The sequence below is a fragment of the Trematomus bernacchii genome, unplaced genomic scaffold (genome assembly GCF_902827165.1).
Source record: "Trematomus bernacchii unplaced genomic scaffold, fTreBer1.1, whole genome shotgun sequence".
Taxonomy (NCBI): domain Eukaryota; kingdom Metazoa; phylum Chordata; class Actinopteri; order Perciformes; family Nototheniidae; genus Trematomus; species Trematomus bernacchii.
In genome coordinates this window covers 197,547-214,655 of record NW_022988097.1, presented here as the reverse complement: position 1 = coordinate 214,655, position 17,109 = coordinate 197,547, and positions in this window count along the sequence as shown.

Sequence of the window (17,109 nt, the reverse complement as noted above, 5' to 3'; positions counted from 1 at the left end):
TTCACTATAAGTAATGGGTTTTTCTTGGACAGAAACTATCATTTACATTTTTTTACTATATTCAATCTGAATTTACTTTAAAATAAAAACATCTATATTGATTCTGACTTTTTCTACATCCAACTCACAGGTGAATCATTGCTTGGAGAAAAAAGATTATTAATTTACCCCTTTTAGAAGTGAAGATATAGTCATTTGTTCTGGGAATGTCATTTTCGAGCCTGAGACCTGACAAACAGGCTCAGGGCTTAACAGGTTAATAAGAATGAGCTCCACTGTCAGAGAACACTGAAGTGATGCCAACTGCCTGTCCATTACAGACCTTGGATGAGGGCCATCATGTTTAATGTCGACTTGATTAACGGAATTCGGAAAGACGTTTTCTTTTTATCTTATTGTCATTGTGTGATGATATGAGTGGGAACAGTTATACCTTTCTGTCATTAGTATTAAGTGCCTCTAAGATGATACAAAGCTTGCAGTAAACCTTATGCAAAAGAAACTGAAACAATAATTCTACAGGATGTTGAGTTACTATCTTTCATTAACTTTCACTGAAACAGACTTAAGAATGAATTAAATATGAATAAAGGAATGGATGAGGATTTCACAGTACTTCTTGTCATTTTTGGGTGGTGGCCATGACACTCTGAGATTTAATAAAATTGCCACCTTTTTTCTTATTAAATCTGGCTACCAGCATATCTTAAAGGTAGGGTAGGTAAGTTTGAGAAACCGGCTCGAGATCGCCAGAATTTGAAAATACACAACCGGAGAAAATCTGCCACTTCCTTACAGAGCCCCTCCTCCAACACACACGAATGCGCACATGACCAATGAGGGCACGAGATAAGTTTGTGCACAGATGGAAGGCTGACAGGCAGGTAGGCCATCCAGTTATTTTAGCCGGGCCGGCTAAAATGATTGGTCGTGCTTTTTACAGTATTACGGCTTCCACAGATGACATGTTTTGTATGGATTTTTTGTCAAAGCACTTAAGATATTCATTGCTATCGGGATGTTAAGAGCATTCCATGGAATATAACAAAAAGTGTATCTCGAGCCGGTTTCTCAAACTTACCTACCCTACCTTTAAGCTCACAATCTTAATATATAAAGATTGTTATGTAAACTGTAAAAATGAAAAAAATGGTTTGCGTATTATCTCATACATCAGTAGCGGCTGGTGCATTTTTCGCCAGGGGGGTCTCTACCAAAATATAAGCAAACTTATACACAAACTCAAAACATATGTCATATTACAACGCAGGGCTAGCTCAAAGGCACACAGCACTTGATACAGTCTATTATTTTAGTCCTGTTTTTGTCAACCTCCTTATTAAGCTTACAGATCCATATCCTGTAGCCCTCATTGGACAGCTGTGTTTACTTTCCTAAACACGGCTAGTCGCATAGCATCATCCATGTGGACTCTAGTTTGTTCATGCTTTTTAGTTTTTTCTGATATTTGCTTTAAGTCACTCACATCTGTCTGGATCCATGCTGGGTCTGGTTCATAGACTGGTCTGATCCTGACGTTTGAAAAGGGAGGCAGGGGAAGCTAAATATAGCACTGGTGTTGTGACAGGTAGTTAGCCTTCTTGCTAAATCAGCTCCTTGAAAAAGAGCACGTATACTGCCTTCCTCTGTCCTTAACTCCTGCCCATGTCAGGCTGATCAGGTCCGAGCTCTTTTACTCTCAGCTTTCCCTCCAGTGTCCTCCTCTCAAAGGGTGATTCTTTAAGTGATTAAACATAATCACTTATCACTCCATATTCGCTATCTAGTTTTGTTTACACTCCGTCTCCGTCCAACTCTCTCTCACGCAAACGTCAATCACTCACCCTGGCACTCCTGCTGCCCCCTAGTTGTTGGCGGTGTCAACAGCTGCTCCTATCTGTTGCATTGAAGAGGTGCGGACTGCGCATGCACCACTTATAACTAGAGTCAATGGGTAAAGATTTCTGCGCCCCAAGCAGGAAACACGTGACTTATCAGTAACTTTAGACATCGTAAAACAATTTTCATCTCTATTTTATCGTAGATTATATATTTACAGATGGAGCAGCTAATTTAGGACAGTTTGAAACGCGAGGGTCGTGGTCGGCCCGTGATTTGCCCGTGATCAAGAGACAGCCTCCAGTCTGACTTGAGACCGCCCCCGTGATAAATAAATGTAATTATTGTGAAGCCAGCTGCAATGGATCATTGATCCACCAGGGGGTGCAGTGGGGTTCCACACTGGAGCTCATGTGAAATCAACTTCGATACAGTACGCTGGATGTACAGTATGTCTGGTACTACTGTATAGCGAATCTTTGTTAAGATCCATATGTCACGGATAGGATCATAGTCTGTGCTAAATAAGAGACATGTAATTATTTACAAAACATCACCATGTTGTTATTTAACAAAATAATGTTGTTTAGTCGAAAAAAACGAACGAGAGGAATGCAGCCGGCTCTCTATTTTTAATCCTAATTTAATCATCATCTTCACCACGATCATTTATGTTTATGTTCGCCGAATTGACATGAAATCACTGACAAATATGAATATTCTGTATTCAACTTCATTAAAACGTTATTAACGTGCCTAAACTCAGTAATTCACTAAAAATATTTATATTTTAATGGAGCCTTGTCAGGCAGATCAGGATCCCCATAATGACCAAGTCGCTGCAAATTATCCCGCTTATTACATGGCCACATTCTCAACAAAGTAACGACATGACTCCCAATATTAATTTAAATGCTTTTATGGATTTAGAAAATGTTTTTATTGATTTAAAAAATAGTTGTATGTATTGATTTAAATTGACATGCATCCGCTAAGAAAAATAGTCCGTTGTTACCGTTTTTTAAACAGTCTGAATGCTGTGTGTTTACACACCTAATGGCCCATCAGCCACAGCTCTCTCCCCCCCCCCCTGATCTTTCTTCTCCAGCAGTTAAGTTAACTGTAGGTCACTCTGAGTGACAAGCTTACAGTTAGTGAAGTAACACTTTTTTTTTTGTGAGTCACGACCTGGCTGTTTCATTCAAACATAACGCTCCAAATGCTACTGTTTCCACTCGGACTTCAATACAGCTACACCATTGTTTGGTTTCCTTAGTAGCGCGCACTCCTTTCCTGTAAATTACAGGTCCAGCCAGGCAAAACAGTGCACTTCTCTTTCCCGCACTACTGTGACAGACCATGGGGCTGGGTCAGCCACTAACATATTCATATTGCTCTTCTCAAAAAGAGAAATATGAATGTTAGTTTTTAACTGAAATGATCAAATAAAGTCAAAATGTCACAGTGTTTACAAACATTGACCATACCCTTCACCAGCCCCCACCCCCCTGCAGGCCTATGTTGAGTATACTCTTTGTTTAAAACTAATTGGCCATCGGAATGTGTGTGTCCCAACCCCCCCCCTGTGATATCTCTTCTCCAGCAGTCTGTAGGTTTGTGTTCGCATATTTATGCTGTCGCAGTTCCTAAATGACACGTTTACACCTTAAAACGATGTTTAAAACGAAAAGTAAACGTTCAGAGTTTTTATTAATGGTAATTTTCAGACTGTGAGTTGTTTAGTGGTAGCTCATATAGTCTTGATTCTTGTGGTTAAACTTTTCGCTCCGTATTTGATGGTAGTGGTGTCGAAATTCATTCGTCACTTCCTTTTCAGTTTTGTTATTATTGTTACGTCCTGTCTGTATACACGTGCTTTAAAATGTATTGTTTAATTCTACATATTTGTCATATAATAATCAAAATATATGTTTACATAGTCTTTGTCAGCATATTTTTGCCACGTTATGCACCCCTTGCTATCTTACATAATAAAAGTGTCACATTCATGAAACTTGCTCCATTCATTGGTACTAGTCCTACAACTATACCCTAAAAAATGCTTGAGGGTGGGATTAATACAAACATCTTTTTGGGTGGGGTGCATATGACAGGCCTGGTTATCACAATATGCCCCCCCTTGCTATCTTACAAAATAAAAGTGTCACAGATTGATGCATTTAACTTCAATATAAAGAAAAACATCTTCTGTTGTAACAACAATAACATTATAAATAGTAACATAGCTGAACATGGTATTGCACATTTAGCTTTCAGTGTTACTGACCTGAGATGTTTTCATTACATGAATTAAGGTGACTGAGGCTTTTTAACATAGACTTTTCAGTGTCCCACATTTTGCACAGAACTGTCCCACATTAGGAAATGCAGATTGTAAGAGACAACTTGGCACTAAGAGTACTGATATGTCTACCATTTATTTTATGAATGTAATATCTGCATTTTCTCTTTTGAAAAACTAAGTCCTAGTTTGGCCACTCATTTTTAATCACACACGTCTCCCCATCCCATTCAAATTCAAATTATTGACTGGAAGGGCAGTGTTGCCTACATGTAAATGGGTGGCATAGCCTATATGCATTTGAAAATAAATAGTACCCCCCTCTGAGTGACTATCTGTTGACTTCACATCTTGTCACAAACCAGGGGACTTTACTTCCTGATTTTTGGAATACGAAATAATTTATCTGTGTACGTGTTTTACTGAACGAGCATACTGTACTGTGATTTGCATGCACTTAAAGTAGTGAAAACAAATAGTGAGGGCGTCCAAAATCAGCCAACGTGCTTTGTTTTTAATGTTCATCACTATAATAATAAGTACATTATTCAAAAGTTTACATTAACTTTGGATAATAACACGGGAGAAACGGATCCTCTCTTTTCCTCTCTCCCTCTCTCTCTCTCCTGACAGCCCGTCAGTTTCTCATGCAGCTCGCCAAACAGTGGGCGGAAATAATAATAATATTAATTATTTCACACAAAAAGGTTATGACAATATATGACTATTGACGTACAAATAACACTGTCTGTCAATTGTGTAAAATAAGAGGATTAGATTACAACTTGTATTTAGAAATACTCTGTAATTATTGATGCATAAATGTGTTCATCCATTCAATGTGGCATCTGCTATAATGGGGTTAATGTATGATATTACTTAATAATACAATACACTATATAATATATGATATGATAATTACATTTTAATTTGATTCATTTCTTATTTCATAGTTTCTCATCATTATTATGAAAGCACCCATTGTTTTAAATAATGGTCGGAATGTGACCTGTGAGCCTTCTGAATTACCGTGGGATAGCACATTCTAAACTAAAATGTTCAATCAATAAAGTAACATCTTATCTTATCTTATTAATATCTTCATATTAATAATAATAATAAATCATACAGTATGTGTCCGAAAGGGAGCAGGAGGAAGCAAACACAAAAATATACAAAAAATATACTGCATATTAAAGCAAACGATTGTAAAGGTAAAAGTATGAGCATCAAATCAAATCAAGTTTTATTTATATAGCACATTTTTAAACGATTTTTGGTCGAGCCAAAGTGCTGTACATATAATAAAAATACCCTACAGTAAAGACAATTTACAGGAAATACAACAGCAGGTTGTTCAGAATATCAGTATGAGAAAACGACACCCTCTGTCCTTAGACCCTCACATCGTACAAGGAAAAACTTCCAGAGAAAAACCCACATTTCAAAGGGAAAAATGGGAGAAACCTCGGGGAGAGCAACAGAGGAGGGATCCCTCTCCCAGGATGGACAGAAGTGCAATAGATGCCGTGTAAATCGAAGAGATAATACATTTTACAGCGTAGGTAGACCGCATGACAAATAAAGAAGTGTAATGTAAACATTTACATTATTATTATGATTATTTAATATATAAAGACTATATATGAATTACAAGATTAGATATACTTTATTTGATCTAAAATATTGATGTGTTCAAATGCTCTTCTAAACAAAACTGAAAGTCCATGAAAAGTTGTATTTCTGTATTTGTGAATGAAGCGCCATCTCCTGGTTAAATCCTGAAATTGAAAATCTGGCAACGCCCTCTTGGAAAATAGTGGGAGGGCTTAACATTCCCAGATGCTGGTCTTAGGCAGGTAGCAGGCAGGTAGCAGGCAGGTAGCAGGCAGGTAGCAGGCAGGAAGCTGTAAGCTGGAGTCTGAAATAAGCTGCTACATCTGTAACTGACACCAACTATATAATATGTACCTTGTTCATTAAAAAAAAATGTTATGTGATAATCTAGAATGTGGAAAGAGGTGGGGGTGGCGCCCCTATGAACCGGCCGCCACTGTCGGTTTCATGAAAGTTGCTTCATATTAGAACAAAAATAAATATTTATATAAACAAAATAGAAGTAAAAATGTGTAATAAAAGGTATTGTATCCACTGGATACCTCTGAAGCACAGGAATGAAGAAATAAGTCCTTCACTGCACAGAGACCCTCTGAAGACACGGGCTAATGGTGAAGCTCTCTGACTAATCCTTGTTAGCCTGAACAGACCTGTAGCCAGGGGTTAAATTGGGATTTGATATGTGGAGGTGCGAGGGGGGGTGGAGTCGAGGATCTCATTATTTGACCTTAAAGTGGACCAATCATGCTATATTTGAAACATATATTGTAGAGCCATACCTATACAAAACATGTCTGTGAATTTCTTTCTTCAAAATACCAAACAGTTCACCCATTGTAGCCATCCCTCATACTGCTCAAACCCCTCTTTTGAAGCCCTGTTAGAGAAACGCGGATCTTGGGTTCTTAGCTTGAAAAAAAGAAAGAAGAGGAGGCGGAGCTAATGCCTGATCAGAATTCTACCGAAGATAAAGTTAAATTCTGCTGTGATAAAACGCCATCCTGTTTAAACCACGTCAAGGATTATTTCTGAAATAGTATGGAGCTCAAATGCTTTTTCTCTTGCAGGTTTATCACAAGGTGAGTTCTTTTTTTATTTCCTGCTTTTTAAACACGTGCTCTACACAGTACAGGTTAGCTCTGAGTGTTAGCGAGGCTTGCTAATGTAAACAAAGACAAGATTACGTCCAAAACACGTCAGGCATTGTTTCTGATAGCAACTTTCTGTGGGTCCGCTGCCGATTTGACGTCAGTTCGGATGGAATCTGTATCCGCTCGTTGTACAGCCGTTTTTAAAAGATTTGGGTACGGAGGAAAAGAGAGGGTTTTATTTTCTGACGCTGCGTGAGTTCCCCAACGCACCGGGGACACATATGTATGTATAAAAGACATCACAAAGTGCATTTTGCATGATAGGTCCCCTTTAAGGATTATACTGTGCTCCATTATCTGTATCAAATGCACACATTGATGCCACCAAATGTCACAATAAAAATAGAAAGTACTACAAATAAACTGGAATTAATTTACATCTTAAATTATTAATATATATACCCAAAAAAAGGTTTACAAATATCCAACCTTCCAATTGCTTTTTTAAAATCAACATTGCTCTGCACACTTGCTAAAGAACATTTGTGTGGAAATCTCAGTTCATTTGTAGGGCTGCGTGAGTATGGCCAAAAGTATGTGAGTAAATCTCACTGTAAACTATTTAATCATCACCATATTCTGTGTTATTATGAACGATCATAACTCAGCTTTATGCAGACATACATTTAGCATGGTTTAGGAAACGGGCTCTGTGTTACAAGACGGGTCGGGGGTTTGGCGGTACCGGTGCAGACTCTCTGCACGGAGGAGCCGCGGAGGAGCCCGGGCGGTGCTTCAGCTCCTGATCGGAGCAGAGACACACGTTCACTAAGCCGAAAAACGATATCCTGTCACAGAGATCTGCTATTTTAAAGTAAAGTCAACACATATCGACCTTAAACATGGTCTATATTAAAGGTCCCATGTCATGCTTTTCCGGTTATTACCCGTCCCCTTGTGTGTTATGAAGGTTTTTACCCTAACCCTAAACCCTAACCATAGTGGTAGACTCATCAGAACAGAGTGGGCGAGCTGACCAATTAGAGCACAGTGGACTCACAGGGAGGGGGAGGGGGGCAGGAGCTCCAACAAGCCGTTTAGGACAGAGAGTGAATACACATACTATACAGAGATCAGTGGCGAGCCGTGAGCTTTATACCTAGGCCCTCTGACCCCCACCCCTTCCCTCGAAAAAAAAGAAGAAAAAAAGAGTTATTACGTCACAGCGTATACTTCAGCGGAATATCAAAACAACGGCCCAGGGTGCAAAACGCATCAATGACAGCGACCCTCTACCACACAAAACACCACCTGTAAACCCAATTTGTGTTCTTTGACATTGAAAATGATATTGCATTGTGTTTGTTACTTTCGTTGCAGTTGTATGTCTTAAGTGTAATTTGGCATGCTTTTATTTTGAAGGCGAGTTCACGCTGTTGACAGGAAGTTGTTGTTGCTATGGAAACAAGAAAAGTTTCACAGCGGGCGGAACTTGTCATAAAGTCCGCGATTATAAAACCCACCCATTTAGAGGGAAGATATGATTGGTCAATTGTACTGTCATTTGACATTACTCTCTCGTTCAGTTACTATAGCGGGCCCTCTGTGAATCGCAGAGAGGGCCAGACGAGCTTCTTTCATGTAAACCCTTCACATTCAAACAGAGACTGAACAGGCAGATTCGAAGGATTTATTTCTTTGGAAATGTTATTTTATTGAATCAAGTTTTTTTTCGGTAAAACTAATGAAAAATATAACAAAAATAATATTAAAAAAATATATATTTTTAAATTATTTTTCTTTTTTTATGTTTTAAAAAAAGAAAAATTGGAATATCTTAGGCCCTCACAGAGGGCCCTGACGGCTCGCCACTGACAGAGATGCTGTATGAGAAACCAATGTGAGTTTGGAAAATTGCACAATATAAATCTATTCTATTATACCTTAACAATGGAATTATGATCAGTAGAAATGGCCATGACATGGGACCTTTAGGAACAAGAAAAGTTTTAACATATGGCTTAAACATATGACAAATGAGCGAGGGTGATGACGTCAGAGCATCGTCCTATGTGCCGGGGCTTAGCCCCGGACAGCCCCGGCCCAACTTAACCCCTGCCTGTAGCCATGGATGAAAAACGGATGCAGTCATGTTTCCGGAAAGCTCATTAAACTACACTCCAGATATTCCACCTGACTCCTAGCTAGCGCTGTTAGCTTGTCCATTTTATTAGCCGGTGTTTTTACATTGCCCATGCTAAGAGGGGGGTGACACAGCTTATATCTAATTTTCTTCATACATTTGGACCCAGCTCTCATTCTTAAGTGTCCTCTGTGTCCTTATCATGATTTCAGTGGGGATATCAGATGTTTCAACCAACAGGCTAGCTCTTTAGCGCAAAAGTGGCGTGGATGCACAACAACAGCAACTCAACGGCCAAACCATCAAACCAGACAATTTGGTTTCTCATGGTCTGAGAGTACTCCAGGTGCTCTATGGGGGCTTTCATGTGCCTTTGGCTTCCTTCTGGTCACTCTACCATAAAGGCCTGATTGGTGGAGTGCTGCACAGATGGTTGTCCTTCTGGAAGGTTCTCCCATCTCCACAGAGGAACACTGGAGCTCTATCAGAGTGATCATCAGGTTATTGGTCACCTCTCTGACTAAGGCCCTTCTCCCCCGATGTTCAGTTTGGTTTGGGCAGCAAATAGGAAGAGCCCTGGTGGTTTCAAACATCTTCCATTTGCAAATAATGGAGACTACTGTGCTGCAGACATTTTTCTGTACCCTTCCCCAGATCTGTGCCTTGATACAATCCTGTCTGAGGTCCACAGTCAATTCCTTGGACCTCATGACTTGGTTTGTGATCTGATATGCACTGTCAACTTTGGGACCTCATATAGACAGGTGTGTTCTTTTCTAAGTCATGTCCAATCAATTTAATTTACCACAGATGGACTCCAATCAAGTTACAGAAACATTTCAAGGATGATCAGTGGAAACGGGATGCACTTGAGCTCAATTTTCTGTGTCAAAGCAAAGGGTGTGAATACTTATGTACATGTGATATTTCAACACGTTTGCAAAAAATTATTTTAAAACGTTTTCGCTTTGTCATTATGGGGTATTGTGTGTGGGATATTGAGAACAAAAATGAATTTAATCCATTTAGAAATAAGGCTGTAACATAACAAAATGTGAAAAAAGTTAAGGGGTATGAATACTTTCCGGATGCACTGTATATAATATATAAAGCAGGAGTAATTGCAACAGGCTTCACAGTTCACAGTTGACTTTCTCAGTTGAAACTCTTTCCTGTATTTTCTTCCGCTTACCACTAAAAAATATGCATTTATGTCACTATGTGTGACTTTACAAGGCAGTAAAAGCCTTCTGTTTCCAAAAGTTAATTACCAAGTGTATTTGTTTTAATTTAAATGTTCATTTCGATTTTGAATCACACGTAGGTTGTCTCTACTGCTCTGATGAATCATGTTTGTTTCATACATTTTAAGGTATATTAAAAAAAGAAAAGTAATTATGTTATGTCCAAAACAAATGGCAAGTTAATTAAGTCAAACTCAAAACAACGCTTCTCATATGGATAATGGATCAGACAATCAAACACATAGCCGACGCACATGAGATGTAATGAGAGAATGAAGTTGATCAAAGGACTTATCTGCTTTCCTTTTTATATTCCCTAGACACAAAATTGAAAAATGGCATTTGATCCGCACAAAGAAAACTTTTGTCTGTGCAATTTTAAAGATAAGATACAGTTCCATAGAGCTTAATAGGAAGTTATGCTATGTTTCTTCTAGCACTGTGGTTTGACCCATCAGGTTCAGTTGAGGGAGATAAGCCCTTTGTCCAGTAAGTCTTCAATTACCGTCTTCTCTGTCCCCAAGGCTTCATACAAATCAATAGTTTGAAGGTTTGAAGGCAAGGGTGGCGATGAGCCAGCCTGCCTTTCAACACTCAGCGACTGTAGTGTGGCTCGAGACCCAAAGCCAAGACGGATTCTGGCAGAATCCATCCAAGTGAGCAATGGAGGAACGTATTCTACTCTTCTGGGGGCAGTGGTTTGACCCTTAAGGTCACTGTGATGGAGACGGGTAATTCATCTAGTCTCTGCCTTCATTTGCTCTCCACTCGGTCCTTCAGGCAATGCACGGATCAATCTAGTGAATAGTGGATGGGCAGACTAATGCACATGTGACTTGACTGCTCAAGTGTTATGAAACCATTGGAAACGTTTCTAATTTAGTCTAAATAACAGATGATTTAGGCTGTTTCTCTATTGTGGGTCTACGCTAATAATAGGAATAAAACATAGCGGAATAATTCTTAATAAAATTATCCCAATTCTAAATAGTTTTCCCATTCTTTCAACAATGTGGAAAGATAATCCCAAGTCGGCTAATAGTACTGGCAAGACTTTCCACAAATCCTTGACCTCTTAAGAGTTCAAAGAAGTTTAAAGTTAAGGTACTTCTCAATGTGTGACTGTATCTTGAAAGTATATTTCCTAAATTATTCAACCCACCACAAAGGAATAGGTCCATAAACTGGGTATGCCCATTTTGCCCTACAGACATCCTATAAATCAGCAGCTAGGAGGTAAAGCTGATGATGGAATAGACCACTCAAACCCAATCTGCTTCGGCAAAAATGACCTCCGAAACATAACCAAGCTGGACTGACAATATTTATGTCAAATGCCCTCTTTATTCATTCACAGTATTTGGTTTGACCCCAACATTCATTTGCTTTTGACACAGCATTCATTCACAGTTATGTCTAAATTGGCTGAGATGTGACAACCTGCTCAAGCGTAAAGGTGTTTTGAATTTTGGAAGAAAACCGATCAACTTGGAGGTGAGGAAGCTGATTGAATGGAAAGCAAATTAAACCGGGACTCGGTTATTATGGATATTGAGTCATCAGTCTTCTTGTGTCTTTTCTGTCCCCCAGGCGTCCTGCAAATCAATCTACAGCTTAAGTGGTCAGTGGTCAGTATTGCTTTCAGCTGGAATGGGGATTGGGTAATGCGACCAAACATAATCCGTAATGGATTGATTCTGAAAACAAGCTAGAGGTCATGATGAGGAAGATGGGGCATTCATTTATTCAGTGGCTGTCTGGTGAATTACTGTCCCTGTGCCCCTCTAGCTGACTGATGCAGTGAAGCCAAAAAGGCTGATGACCCATCTGCCTTTGGATAAGGACGCACAAAAGGGTTCTAAACCAATAGATTGGTTTCAGGAATCTGGTGGCTAAAGTGGGTCAAGCTCAATGTGTTCTCCCACATTATGTAGATGATTATTATATTTTAATATGGTATTTGATTAGATTTGTACCTATTAACATAAGCATTTATTCTTGTTAGATGGAAAAGTACCAGTGTAAACTAGCTCCTAGATAGGGTATTGCTTAATGGTATTACTGCTAGGCTAGCAGGTTTTTTTAGTCCATACATGCAGTGTTTTCTGAATTCAACCAGGCAAGACAAGGAACGTTTATTTATATAGCACCTTTCAACACAAGGCAATTCAAAGTACTAGCTGTAAAACTGTTTGGTTAGTCCTAAATTCTGACTGCACATGTAAGGTATTTTGCTGCCATGGAATAAAGTGAAAATGTATTGTAGGAACTGAAGTATATGTCAATCAGCCAATAATGACGGTAGTCACTTAAAGCTGAGTTACAGTGGCTAAGATTGGAGAAGCCAGCAAGAGTAAACTAGATTTTTTAAATGATCCAACCAAAAAACCTAGCCTAATGTTGCTAACTTTTCCAATGAAAGTAATGAAACCTGTTAAGCCTGGCAGCCCCCGCTACAGGTTTTTTTTTCACGAAACTGTGTCTCAGGGCTTCTTAACATTTAAAAACCTATTAATGTGTCGGACCCACTTAACGGGAAGAAACTCAGCTAACTGACGATATGAACCATTTTTACCGAAACAAAACACAAGTCTCAAGCTCTAAATGAGCCCTGAGCGAAAAAATGCTAACGCACTTAGCACAGAACTCAGGGTAGAAATACTTTATTACTTATCGGATCTGCACAAACAAGATATCAGCTAGCAAGCTGAGATTCCACAGATTCTAGGGGTGTTAGTATCGTCACTGTGCGATCAAAACTCGCGGCAGGGGGAGCTAACCCAGACATCTTACACGACGTAGCTTTACGGAGCAAAAACGGGACATTGTCTTACCTTGTAAGTTCTGATCAAAGTTGTGTTCAATGGCATTAAAACGATAAAAATGCCGCTGAAGGTTAATCCAATGTGTCTGTGTCACTTTGAAATGATTACTGATAATCCATCGTCATATTTATGGCAAAAACTGAGTTTTCATATATAGCTATTATGATAGCTACGAGAGTGTATGACAGCTTCCGGTTTTGGGCATTCTGGCTGTGCATCACTCTATTCACCAATATGTAATGTTTAGATGGATTTTAGGAACTTCCCCTCGATTCTATTGGCTCTAATGGTTAAAAAGAGATGTCAATCATCAAAATCGACCGATGGGTTCCAGAGATATGGAAAATGCACCCAATTGACCCCAGAAGTGTTTTTTTTTTCTTCTAAATCTCTCTAAAAAGGTCAAATTTCACTTGTTTTGCATTAAAGGAGACATGTCATGGCCATTTCCACTGATCATAATTCCATTGTTGAGGTATACTAAAATAGATTTTTATTGTGCATTTTTCCAAACTCACATTGGTTTCTCATACAGCATCTCTGTAAACTATGTGTATTCACTGAATTTCACTCTCTGCCTTGAACGGCTCTTTGTAGCTCCAATAGCTCCAGCCCCCACCCTCCCTGTGAGCACAGTGTGCTCTGATTGGTCGGGACGTTGTGAATCACGCTGAGCTCCGTGGAGGTGTTGTTTCCTTGTTTAGCGATACACAGCGAAACACAGCCAAACTCATCCTGAGCACACACAAACTTACAGCCGTAGTAAAAACAATAAGTGTGGCTTGATATTGAGTAAGAAAAAGGTTGATAAACGCTGTGAGAATGGGTCTGCAGAGAGAATTTTTTTTTGGGGAGGTATTTTCTGTGTTAGAGTTTTACTCGCTACAGGGTGTACTTTGAGGGTTTGTGACTCTGCACACCGTTTACATGCATAAAAACCTTCATAACACACAAGGGGACGGGTAATAACCGGAAAAGCATGACATGTCTCCTTTAATCTTGATACAGGGTACTTATTATATGTGACCCGCTCTATCGAAATCAGTCGGAAGTCGCAATGGCTCATTTCAAAATAAACGTGGATTTGCGTAAAAAACAATTTTTTCGGGGTTCGGGTGTTTTGTTTGATTTTAAATAAACAAAGTCTTGGCTTTCAGAATATGAAACTTTTATTTCCAAAATCACACGATAAATACATTTTTGAAGCTTGTAAAGGGAAGATGACAGGCACCTCTCACTCGCAATCTGCTCTTCCGCAGCCCCCCCTCCCTCAGGCTGAAATTATGAATGTAAGGCGTATAGTAATCATAGATAACACGGCAGGGTCCGTTACAGTTTGTTTTCATCCGATTTCAAATAAATAAAGTCTTGGCTCTCAGAATATTAAACTTGTTTTGTCAAATTTAGATGATAAATACAACTATGAAGCTTGTAACGGCATAATTACAAGCGGAGAACGGAGTAACTTAACGTCACAGCAGGCATAACAACAGCCGGTGTTTCTCGTGAGTGTTTTCCCCGGGAAACAAACACAATATACACAAACGCAAAAATACACAAACACACACACACACATACACACACACACTCGCGAGCTTCCCCCAGACCAGTAATCTAAACGGAAATATTTTCCCTCCGGACTATTTTGATCATTTGCTCCGCTAATAATCAATCAGATCGATGGATTCCAGAGAAGAGGAAACTTTGAAGGCCTTTTTCTCAAAATGATGACTCGGTGACAGTCATTATATAATGTGACATATTTTGCTTAATATTTGGAGTACAAAACAATCCTGATATCATTAGAAAGCTAGGAATCTCCTCTTTCCAACAGTGTATACAACACAAAATGTGTCTTCGGGTCAATGCGACTGATTTCGATAGAGCAGGTCACATATGTTATAGTTTGGATTCCTAAAGCTTTTAGTCTACTATCCCATCATTCAAGGGTGGTTTTCACTATAAGTAATGTTTTCTTTTTGGACGGACACTATAATTTTTTTTTTTTACTATGTTCAATCTGAATTTACTTTAAAATAAAAAAAATCTATATTGATTCTGACTTTTCTACATCCAACTCACAGGTTTATCATTGCTTTGAGAAAAAATATGATTAATTTATCCCTTTTAGAAGTGAAGATATAGTCATTTGTTCTGGGAATGTCATTTTCGAGCCTGATACCTGAAAAACAGGCTCAGGGCTTAACAGGTTACGGAGCGTCCACACAGCAGCGTTAAAAAAATCTTGGAGGTGGGCGTATCTGAAGCTTGGGGATTTTTTGCGAGCAACGCGACCAACAACCAATCACATGAATCTCCCGCCCCCGACATACGAAGCAAAAAAGCCCGAAGTAAACTGGATATACTCCCCAAACAGGCGAAAACCTACCACTGTCTCTGCCACCTCCCTCCATGCCTGGCTCCTCCGGTTTGTATCCCGGTAGGTAAATAGGGACTGGTCATAAAGCACCGGGTGATTCCCTACCGCTATAATTAATTTCTCCTCCATTTTTTGGAATATGAGGAAATGACCTGCGGTATGTCTCTCCCAGCATACACGCGGTTTGATTGGCTAGCGCTTGAACTGTCAGATTTGCATAAACGGGATTTGATTGGATGACGCTTCCACCTCAGCTTCAAAAGTTGAACATTGCTCAACTTTTGAATCCTGAAAATCCTGAAAATCTCCGCTCTGCTGCCCACAATGCAGTTCGGCGAAAAGTGAGGCAAAGTGACGTCACCCCATTCAAAGTGAATGGGCAGAAGCGTTGGAAGATTTTTTTAACGCTGCTGTGTGGACGGGCCGTTAAAGAGTGTCGGATTTTTTAAATGCTGCCTTAAAGGCTTTTTCCATCTTGTTTTGTCCTCTTTGAAGTGGGATTCATGATTTATCTCCGACTCATTAGCATTTTGCTTAAATAAAAGAGTACGATTAAAAGCAGCACATTACAAATAACCAAAATATGAATTGCACAAAGAAATATATGCAATGTTTTTGAGCATTTTTCAGAATTAAAGGCCCTTTAAAACTAGAAGATTTATCTGACCTTTCTGTACACACACATACACACACACACACACACACGCAGGCAGAGAGAGCGAGCAGTAAAATGTGCACTGCTCAGCGGTTGCTGCTGCTTATGCCCTGCAGACATAGAGAAGGTTGAAAATCAATCAGTCACACTCTGGTAGGATCCGTGTGTGTGTGTGTGTGTGTGTGTGTGTGTGTGTGTGTGTGTGTGTGTGTGTGTGTGTGTGTGTGTGTGTGTGTGTGTGTGTGTGTGTGTGTGTGTGTGTGTGTGTGTGTGTGTGTGTGTGTGTGTGTGTGTGTGTGTGTGTGTGTGTGTGTGTGTGTGTGTGTGTGTGTGTGTGTGTGTGTGTGTGTGTGTGTGTGTGTGTGTGTGTGTGTGTGTGTGTGTGTGTGTGTGTGTGTGTGTGTGTGTGGCTGATTTTAAAACGCATGATTTCCTGAATAGCCCTGCATGAGTGTGTTCAATATGTGAGCAGCTGCTTACCTGCAAGGATTACTGCCTGTGTGTCCAGTCATGCATGGGGGTGAGCGACGCTGTGAGTGTGCGTGTGCGTGTGTATTTCTGATTTGTGTGTTCCTGATTGCTTGGCCTGTGGTATTGCTTCTCGAGAACCACCCATGCAAACTCAACGCTCAATTTGTACAGTATCATACACCTAAGTCACGGGAACTCCGAAACAACGATGATTTACGTACTGATTCACGAGGGAGATATAAACACTAGCTACGAGACAGCTCTATATCTATTAGGATGTTAAGGCGAGACACGGCAGGCAAAAACATCGTTTTTCCTGCACTGGTCAATTTTGAGATTTTGTGCTATTTTGATTCCATAACATGTTTTCTTTCAGGCTTTTGGAAGGAAAACGTACAAAATACACATTTAAGTGTTTATTTTACTATAGTTTGTCTATTTGCGTCTAGATTTCTCCTACATTCACCAAAATTTAGCATTCTAACGTAACATAAAGTACCGCGACCGCTGTTTGCACCATGTCTTCAGAGGTATCGTTGGAA